We start from the raw sequence: 11,078 nt of genomic DNA, 5'->3' as shown, positions 1-11,078 counted from the left end.
GCATAAAATGGAAAGTAGGTCCTCAGGTCACCTGGCTGCCCACTCTCCCTCTCATAACCTTTCAGAACTCCACGTGCATGCCAGCCAGTACAGGTGTGTGGCCTGTCTCACTTCAACTCCTAATTTGACTTGATCTTACTGATATTTTTGGAGCCCTCCCCTGTGTGCCAAGAAATGGGCAAAGGGTCCAGAATCCAGTCTTGGACCCTGACCCGACTCCTCCACTACCTCCACTCCTCCACACCCCTCTGGTCTCCCCTTTGTCTCCTGCCCACGATGAGTAGGTCTCCAAGGGTCTCACCAGCTCTCTGGTTTGCCCACAGTTATGTTAGTCAATTGATATTTTGTGGATTGAACTGAATTAAAACTGAATCACCGGCAAGAAGCAGTTGTAACGTGGGAAACCAAACGTGTGGTTTGGAAGATGACATGTTGTTGTTTGGGGGAGACTAAGGACTTTCTGTCTCCAAAGACCAGCTCTTGGTAGAGCCGAGGGCCAGTTGCCTAAGGAGGGAATGCCCCGCAGCCTGGCCTGGAGGGGTGCGGGCTGGTTGCAGGTGGCAATTTGATGGACTTGACGTGTCTCAGACCTGCCTCAGGGAAGACCAGGTCCTGCCTGGCTGTCCCCAGCCAGTGTCTGAAGACCCTGGGGGGAAGTTAAGACCAGGAGAGGAGGTGGGAGAGTTGGATAACAGCAGAAAAACCCCAGCCCGATCCTACAATCGCCAACTTGAAGGCAAACAAGCAAATCTGGGCACCAGTTGCCGGGCAGAAGCCCAGAGGCCAAAGCAGTCGGTGACCAAGAGTGGACAGATTTGGAGCTCTTCCTCCCTGCTCTGCTCTGGTCTCTCAAGATCCAGAGGACCTCCTCTGGCAAGGCCACATGTTGTGCACTCACGGCAAACGGGCACCGCAGTGGACCCCTTTCTGTGCTGTGCTGACCACATCCCAGGTCTCGCCCTTGTGGCTACTTTGCAGGAAAAGTGCTGCTGATCCCTAAGATGCAAACAGGGGAAACCAAGTCTTGCAAAGGAGGGAGGGCAGACTGTGTGGGGTTGGGGGGGGGTCATAACATAAAGTGATATCAACAAGTATTTTGTATCAGAGAATGGTGCAGTATGGAACAGAGAATCAGAGAGTCCTGAAATCCAGGGGTCCTGGACTCACAGGTTCCAGCATACCCGCCCCTGACACTGCCCTAACCTGTTAACCTCGCCATGGATGAAACGTCTCTGGGCCCATTTGCCTTCCGCTCAGGCCTCTTCTCTTACCTGGGTCCATTCCAGCCTCCCCTCTCGTCTCTGTTCCTTCCAAACCTGCAGCCAGAGGCATCTTTCCAAACTGCCCAGCAGACCGTGTGGCTCTTCCCCTTAAACCCTTCACTGGCTCCCCTTTGCCCTCAGGATAAGGTTCAAACTCCTTGACAGGCCTTTCCCGGTCCTCTGTCGTGGGCCACGGTCCCTCTCCACTCTTCACTCCCCCCGCCCGCAACTCTCCACCCATTTACCTGCGTGGGTTCTGGCTCAGCAGGACGCCCGCGGCTCTAGCTCTCCCTCGCCCCTGGGCCACTCCCTTCATGGGGAACCTGGTTCCACCAGCACTTGCTTCTCTAGAACAGCACCCTCCTTTCCTGTTTCCTCTGGGAAGTCATGTCTGCCCAGCTGGTCTGCGTTGGCGCCTCTCCCCGCTCCATGCCCGCACCACATCCCCGGACGGAGCTCAAGAGCATCCGGGACATTTCCCTGTGCCTCCATCCGCTCTGGAGCCACACAAGGACACAAGCTGCAATTGTCTTTCTTTTCTGAATCCCTGGCTCCCAGCACTGTGCGGGGCAGAGAAGAGTTGCTGGGCAGATAGGTGTTGATAAATGAGTCATAAGATGTCAGAATCATAAAACTGTAGAATGACAGACGTGTGAAACAGAAGCCTGAAATCTCAAGTCACACAGAGACTTAGCCTGAGGAACACAGAGACTGAGAATCCCTGAAGCTCAGGATACCATAGTTGGAAGAATTCTTGCACAGACACATTGTCCAAGGGCTCCTACTGGGTTAGGAAAGTCGTCATTGGGCTCTTTCTTTTTTTGCAGTAGGAGAGATTGAATCCAGGGTAGGCAAGCGCTCTACCGCTAGGTTAGGGTCCCAGTTCCCCTGCCGTGTTATTTAATTAACATTTATTTACATAAGTGTTATATTACATTTATCTTTCAATTTTTACTTTTATTATGTGTTTTTTGTATTTACTGAACAAGTTATTTTTAACCAATATTCATTGTGTATATTGACCAATATTAATTAATATCAGACTGTGTTAATTATCTGTGTCTGCATAGCTAATCACCTTGGTTTGAAAGAACAAACATGATCCCCTAGTTTTTCTGTGGTAGGGCTTTAGGAAGGGCTCAGCTGGATGGTTCTGGCTTATGTCACCCATAGGTTATAGTCAGAATATCAGTTGGGACCACGGTTACCTGAAGCTTGACTGGGTCTGGACCATCCTCTTCTGATATGACTCATTTGAGTGACTGGAGGCTGCCAGGAAGCCTCAGCACGTCTCCATGGATCCACTGAGTGTCCTTACTAAGTGGCTGCTGGATTCCCCGGAGCAAAGATGGAAGCCACAGTGCCTTTTATGACCGAGCCCCAAAGGTCATGTGCCGCAGTCTGGCTGGGCACAAATCACGAGCCACTCAAGCAGGAACAAACTTTATTTCCCAACTCCCCCGAACGCCACCCACACGCCCTTCCTGGGACACCACACACCAACTGGAACTCCCTCCACCGGGACTTCACCAACCAATGTAACTCCCCAGGAATCCGCATGAGAACTCCAAAGTAGCGGGCGCCCAAGGCAGACAGCAGGGGTCTATATACAATTGAATACACAGCCTGTTTCAATCCAGCATCATCCAGTCACAGAAATTATAGACAGCTTAACTTAATTATCATCATCTTAATGGCTGCTTCTCAACCATTACTTCTGGCAAAATGCCAGGGGCCATTCCGACTCAGCTGTGGCTCTCAATAGTCACGCTCCATCAGTTCCAAAGCACAGAACAGCTCTATTCAGTTTTGGGAGTCTTCCTGTGGTGTGAATACCAGGAGATGGGGATCCTTGGGAACCATCTTGCAAGCTGGCTATCATAGCAGCATTGAACAAGACTAACACAGTACTTGCTCTGACGGAGGGAAGGGAAGGGTGGGGAAGACAATAGAGGGATAAACAAGTACAGAGATGATTTTGGAAGTTTTAAGTGCAAAAGAAGAAAATCAAATAGGACAATCAGTTAAGAGGGTGTTGACTACTAAGATCATGACCAAGTCCACCTGCTGCCTGCTTTTGCAAATGAAGTTAGTCGAAGCTCAGCCACGCCCTTTCCCTTATACACTGCATATGGAGCTTCCACGCAGTTAGGGCAGATTTAAGTAGTTGCAACAGAAACTGTTTAGCCAAAGCCTCATATATTTAGCTAGTTTTCGAGAAGTCCTCTCCAAGAGGCCACATCTGAGCAGACACCAGGGCGGTTAGAAGGAAGTAGTCATGGGAAGAGCATCGAGGAAAGGATGTTCAGCTCCAGCATGCTGCGGAACAGGGAGGAGGCCAACGGGCTGGTGTGGGTGACCACTGGGAGATGACCAGTGTGAGGAGACATGTTGGAGAAGTGATGAGGGCCCAGTTATGGACGGCCTTGGAACCCTGGGGAGAGGTCTGAGTTCCTTCCAAGCATGCTGGGAAGCCGCTGGGAGGTTTCAGCAGTAGGGGAGTGGTCTGATGGGGATGGTGGCCATGCCTCATGTAGTTTGGCCTCCTTTTTCTGAGCAAGATGGTGTCTCTGCTGGCCCCTAAGTGCAGCTGTCCCCGAGCTGGTTGGAAAGAACACACAATTTGCAGTCATGGGGAGCCCCAGCTCCACGACCTGCTTATCCTTTGCCCTCTGTGTCCTCTGCTTTCTCAACTCTGAAATGGGGAACCTAAGCTAAGAGGCTTTGGTTACAGGAGAGAGTAGCCATTGACGTATCACACAGAGAGAAAACTCTGCCAGTTAAATGATGACCTAATACTTTCTTGTCATATAGAATTTTTGTTTTATATTTGATAAAACAATTCCTTAAACTACTTTAGGTGGGTTTTTTTTTAAGTAGGGATTAAACACAGAGCTTTACTTTTAGTTTTTAAAAATCATTTGTCATCACTCTTGTGCATGCATAAACAGGAAAATACAAGTGAAATAAATTCATTAAAGAACTCCCCAAACTCCTTCTCTGTTTATGTTCAACCCAGCTAGATCACTTTTCCTCTTAGAATCTTCATTCTCTATAGTTTTAGATTTTGGAGGGGGTATTGGGGATTGAACCCAGGGGCACTCTACCACTGAGCTACATCCCCAGCCCTTTTTAAAATTTTCTATTTTGAGAGAGAGGGTCTTGCCAAGTTGTTGAGCCTGGCCTCACACTTTCGATACTTCTGCCATTATTATGCCTCCTGTGAACTGTGAACCCAGGGCAAGTCCCTTTCCTCAGGCGTAAAACAAGGAGAGTTCCTTTGACCCACCACAGCCTCACTGAGGCAACTGACCATGAGGACGCCAGCACACCTGAGTAGCTGGGATTACAGGTGTGGGCCACCATGCCCAACTCATTGTCCATATTTTTCATGCCACATCAGCCTCCTTACATTGAACCTTTCCATCTTGCAGCATTTCTTGAAAGAATGCTCCATCTCCAGACTTTCTTCCAACCCACTCCTCCTTCTCCACAGCTCTTTCCTTGCTCTTATCAGAAGATGTCAACAGGAAGTTTCAGGAAACAACCAGGGCTCATGCCCCTTCCTCAAAGGGTCATTAAGTTGTTCATGATGAAACCCAGAAAGAGAATTTGCTCAGTTAGGCCACCAGGACTCATGACCAGAATCCACAAGGTTCTGGCCACCACCTGATCCTACCAACAGGGAACGCAGGATGCCCTTGACCTTGGAGACACGTACATCCTAATTTCAGAGATACCATGATGTAGAAAAGGGCACATGGTAGAGTTTTTAAAATATCATGATAACTTCTCTCTCTCTCTCTCTCTCTCTCTCTCTAAAGGATTTATGTGAGGATGAAATGAAAATAAGTCTGTGATGGGCCCTGCACACCACAGGCCCCCAGTGCCCAGCCCAGTGGTGGCCACTCCCTTGACGTTACTCAACTGTCCCCTGATTCCTTTCAGCCGGGGCATCGCCCTTGTTGCAGAGCAGGCTCAGGTTTATGGCGACAACACTGCCCCTGCCAGACATGATCTCAAAGTCATAAAGACATTTTATGGTTTCACTCTCCCTGAGATAAGCTGAGGGAGCCCTTCCCAAGGCCAGGAACAATCTCAGCACAGGGGGTGGGGGAGGGGGGGTGTGGGGGTGCTGGGCGTTGTATGAGTTGGGGACTGGAACAAGTTTTATGGCCCCAATTTCTCTAAAAATGCCACGTTCTCATATCCTCAGCTTGACTCTGCAGGTGAAGCCTCGGCACCTGGAGCTCGATGACACTCACTCATTCAGTGAATAGGGAATGTGTGAGGGACGCACCAGTGTGGACCTTCTCACCGCGCCATCATTATGCCTCCAATGAACTGTGAACCCAGGGCAAGTCCCTTTCCCCAGGCGTAAAAACAAGGAGAGTTCCTTTGACTCACCACAGCCTCACTGAGGCGACTGTGAGGACGCCAGCACACCCAGCACATAGTAGGCCCTCATCAAAGGGGCTTGGTGCTCTTTTTCCACCACCTTCCTTCATCCTCCTCGCTCTTTGCTGGCTCCTCCTCTTCTTTCCAGCCCTGATGGTGTTTTGGCCCAGAGCAGAGTCCTCCCCTCTAACCAGTTCGCTCTCCATGCCCTCTCTTTAAATGTCCTCAAGCAACTAGTTGATGACTTTTTCTTTCTTTCTTTCTTCTTTTATTTATGTATGTATGTATGTATGTATGTATGTTATGTATCTCCACACACTAAAATTCACCCTTCTTAGTGCGTGCTTCTGCAAGTTTTGGCAAGTACATACAGCCAGGCAACCACATGACGGTGGAGATTTCACAGGACATTCGCATCATCACCAAGGTCTTTCCTCGGTGCCCTTCCTGTTCACACCCCCCTGCCCTGCCCCCTCGCCTCTGGTAACTGCAGTTCTATCCCTATGGTTTTGTCTTTTCTAGAGTAACTTATAACCAGGCATGGCGCATGCCTATAAACCCAGCAACTTGGGAGGTTGAGGCAGAAGGATTGCCATTCGGGCAACTAAGTGAGACCCTGTCTCAAAATAAAAATAAAAAGGGCTGGGGATGTGGCTCAGTGGTAGAGAACCCCTGGGTTCAATCCCCCGTACATGCAAAATATCTGATGGATGTTCTCATACGGAGGTAGCTTCCAAGTCTGCCTTCTTCCACTCGGCACAGAGCACTTGAGATCCCTGGTGCTCATATCAATAGTTGGCTCCTGTCCGTTGCCGGGCAGGGGTCCCACTTGACTTTCAAGTTTCTCATCTCTGCCACGACTTGGACTTTTCCTCTCCAGCCCCAGCTACTTTTCCCTGAGCTCCAGCTTTACATAGCCAAGGCTTCTTCAGATATCTCCTTGGCCTCTCAAGCAACACATCCCAAACAGAACTCTTCACGTTCTCACTCCGGTTGGTACCATTCACCCCATGGTTATTTTTCTTTTTTCTACGCTCGTTAGCACTTCCTTGGCAGTTCTACTCCCAAAGTATCCCATTTGGGAGCACTGCTTACTACCACTACCTAATATGTGTTTTCTATTGCAAATGACCACATACACAGTGGTTTATGAAGAACCATTGGTTATCTTGAAGTTCTGTGGGTCAGAAGCTTGGACACAGCATGGTTGGGTTCTCAGCACAGACTTAAATCCAGGTGTCAGCCAGCCTGTGTCCTTCTCAAAGATCTAGGGAAGAATCCAAGTTCTTATGGCTGGAGGATGAAGCTCAAAAATCCTTGCTGGTTGTCAGCCACAGGTCACTCTTGGCTTATAGAGGCCATCCATATTCTTGCCTAGGGCCTCCTTCATCTTCAAAGCCAGTGACAGAGATTCTCCCTCATGTAGAATCCCTCTCACATTTATGATTTAATTTGCCCAGAGGGCCTCAGTAGCAAGAGCACGTGTACACATGTACGTGCCTTCCAAGTGCACGCCACTCCCTTCCCACAGCTCGCTGGGCGTCACTCTTCCCCCCTTAGTTCTTAAGGTGCAACTGCTTGCTACTTCCCCCTTCATGTGTAAAAACCATAACACCTCGTGGTATTGCTTCTTTGTAATCCCAGGCGCCTCCTCTCAGAACTGTGCCCAGCAACTTTCTTAAAGGATGGACTTTCCCCTGTGTTTGCTGCTGTGCCCATCACACAGCGCCTGAATCATCAGGGTCCTCTTCAATCCCCTTGGGGTGGCCTCTGGAGTCAGACAGTGAGCATCTGATCAGCTGTCATACCAGCGAAGGACCTTGGGCAAGTCCCTTCCTCCTACTGAGGCTGGTTCCCTTGTTTGTAACACAGAACAAGAATAACTACCTCAGAAGGCTGTTGTGGGTGTAAATTGAGCCAAGCAGTGTTTGGGAAAGAGGAAGAGCTCCATAAACAGTCCTTGGCTTCATGATTCAGTGTTCAGTTTCATGATCCTACACCTGAGCGGGATCCTGGGACTCAGATCTCTTAGATCACCTCTTGGGATTTACATATGACATACTGATTTGAGAACTACTGATCAGAGGTGACCTGGCTTCTCCAATGAGGAAGCAGGGAGACCTCACCAATTTGGGATGACAGATCATTCACGCTGCATGGAACAGTCTTTGACCCTTCCAGCCACCTGTCACCTGGGATCCCCTCTACTTTTGGCTCCCACTCTGAGCACTGGGGCTGTCCACTGGGGATGATGGGAGAAGAAGCTTCTAGAAGCATGGAATCAGCTTGTGGAAAAGAGCTGAAAGGAGGAGACTTCCTGGAAGCCCAATTCTCAACTAGCCCCTGAGGGCTGGTAGCGAGGCATGGGCTCAAGTCCTGGCCCAATGTCTCCTGGCTGTGTGGCTTTGGACAAGTTCCCTCATCTTTCTGAGTCTAGATTTCATCATCTTTAAAATGGGGATTTTTCCGTTTGCCACGAAAGTTGATGATGTTCAGCAACTGAAATGGAAATTAAATGTGACGCCCTGCGTCGAGATTTATGATTAACTGGGGCAAAGGGCTGATGAGGTGGAAGAGCCAAGGTCAGGGGAATTTATGGCAGCCCAGGGTTTATGGTTTTGATATGGATTTATTAAGCACAATTTAGGACTGAAATAGCCTCCTCTGGCCCAGGGCCTCCATTGCATCATGGAAAATGTTTCCTGGTGCCGATGAGTGGAGAGAAGGGACAGAGAAGGCAGAAGTGGTCCTAGGGATCAAGCAAGCAGATACTGGGTGCTCTTGAGGCTGGGGAGCTTAATAGTTAGCCTCTCACCAGAAAATGGCTGCATGAAGTTCACATGTGCTGGTCATCACAGTAGCTCTTACAGTTAGCTCATTCGGTCAAAGTCCAACAACATCCCTAAAGGGAGATTTCATTCCCATTTTACAGATGAGGCTCGGAGAAGTGGAGAGACCTGCCCAAGTTACACTGACCAGTGATTCCCAGACCGGAACAGCTGTCCCCTTCCTTTGGGAAGAACGGAGGGTCCCTCTACTTTACCCTCTGCGTCACCATAGCAGACATCCCACAGTTCAGTCATCATTGTGTGCCACTATGCTGTGCCAGAACAACAGGTCCTCTATGGAAAAAAAAAAAAAAAGCCTTGGTTTGTGCCATTTGCCAGTTATGGTGTGAAGCCTTCTGCTGTGGCTGATTTCATGTTGTCAACACAGAGTTAGGGACAAGCCAACAATTGGCTCTCACAAGCTGGTTCCAGCACTTCCTGTGATGGCCAAGACACAAAGTCATCTCCCAATGGAAAAGGACCAAAGTGGTCACGGACAGGGCTGGAAAGTCTTGGGTATGTTCCTTGATCTTATTATTTTTTCAAACAAGTTTTGCTTTTATGAAATGTCCCCATGTCTATGTATCTCCTATGGCCAGCAGATTGAGGTGACCCAGAGAAGGACTCCATCTTGGACCCTAATGACAGGGCAGTTGTCAGACCCTCTTGTTATTTTTCCAGATCTTTCCATCACCTTCTCCCTTATCCCTCTCCTCTTCAAGAGAGGGGAAAACTTTCACTCTCTGTACACTGAATATTTGGGTTCAGGAGACCCAGGTAGATTTCCACCTCTGCCTCTTAAAGGAAAAGTACTTCCCTGAGCCTCAGTTTCCTCATCTATACAATAGGAGGTCATCATAAGGTCTAATGTGCTTACATCTTGATATGAAAACAAAATAATGGATATCAAAGCATTTTGTCCACTGTAAAGGATTCTAGGACTGTCCTTATTCTTATTTCAAACACCTGGAAAAAAAAAAAAGACGCCCACACAAGGGCTTAGAAAACATATGCGCCATTTATTTTGTTTTATAAACTTTTGTTAAAACACACAAGAGTAAGAAATGTTTTTTTTGCTTCTTTGCCCCATCAGGCAGCAGTGACAGGGACTTGGGGATCAGCATAGGACCTAAGGACATCCACATACCCACAGGAAGATGCAGATCACTCTGATGGGACCCAGCCCACTTCCAGAATTGCTAGATGTGAACTTCACAATTTATCTTAATTGGGGCAGATCACAGGAAAATCTAGCAAACAACTGGCTTGGTCATTGCAAGAAATTGGGGAGCCTCCATCTCAACTCTCTCCTCTCCTGGGTCTGCTCTCAGAAAAGCTGTGTGGATTCTAGAAGCTCCTGAGAACCTCCTGAAAGAGATGTCTTGGAGGAGAATTTATAGTGCCCACATTTGCCTCCCATGAACCCTTCTCGAGTCCATCAGACTTTATGTTTTAGGACCACAACTCAGAAAAACGAATTCCAATGTACTGTCCTCATCTTAAAATAAGGAAAGTAAACGTGTCTTTATTTTGTGTTTCCTGCAATGCAATAAAGTTAGTAATGTGGGATGGATTTCTCCTTTAAAAAGTGTGGATTGGGGGCCAAGGATGGGTCTCCTGCCCACCCCCTCCCCACAAATTGCTACCATTAAAGACTACCATGACCCCACTCCATTCCATGGGAACTTCCTATCCCAAGATAGAGGCTAAGCAACATGGCGGGCGGGGAGGAACAGAGTGGGAATGACCATGATGACCAGAATGATCCCAGCTTCACTGCCCTGTGCAGACCTGTTGGGGCCAGCTGGCTGGGGGTTCTGAAGCACTGGAGTGAGGGTGACTGAGGAAGACATGAGAGCTCTGAGCAAGAGATGGTCCCTCCTGGATCTGGACTTGGCTTCTGACAGCCCCAGAGGTGTGGAGATGGCTCTTAAACATATGGCTCCAATACTTCTTCATGTTCTCTAGCAAACAGGAACAAGCACATATGGTGGAATTTCTGGGCATGGGAGTATCATCCCCATCCACTCAGAAGGGTCAATCTTGGGTGGAAGGTGGGCTCCATCAAATAGTTTGCTCTCCTAGCTAATCACACTTTTGGCCCCAGGACAACATTCCTGTTATTCCCACTAGTCAATGGCATTTTCCAGAATCTTCCCAAAGCCATAAAGATTCTGAGAGTGCTGGTTGCTCCATCCTGGGATTTAAGGTTTCCAGAATGTATCTCGAATGATGTTCCTCAGAGAAAATCTGAAACCCGGGGTTTCTTATCCCTCCCCTCTTCCTCACCCAAACTATCCACCCCTAGACCGAAGACAGGTTTGTCTGTCCCCCAGAAACCAGACCCCTGCTGCCCCTCCCCCAGGCTTAGGGAGCAAAGAACAAAAAGGGGTCAGGAGTCATGAATTCTCCTTAATATTTATCAGCAAACAGGATTCTGGGCCCTCACTGGATTTCAGTTCATTCTCCACTCAACCTGAATCCTGGTAATAGGAAAAGCTTCTGGAATGAGCCTTGGGGTTCTCTCGGTTTGATCATAGTGAAGGCAGGGGGTTCCTTCAGTGGATTAAGCTTTCCTAGTCTGATCCAG

This window comes from Marmota flaviventris, chromosome 2 (genome assembly GCF_047511675.1).
Source record: "Marmota flaviventris isolate mMarFla1 chromosome 2, mMarFla1.hap1, whole genome shotgun sequence".
NCBI classification, from domain to species: domain Eukaryota; kingdom Metazoa; phylum Chordata; class Mammalia; order Rodentia; family Sciuridae; genus Marmota; species Marmota flaviventris.
This window is presented reverse-complemented; position numbering follows the sequence as displayed.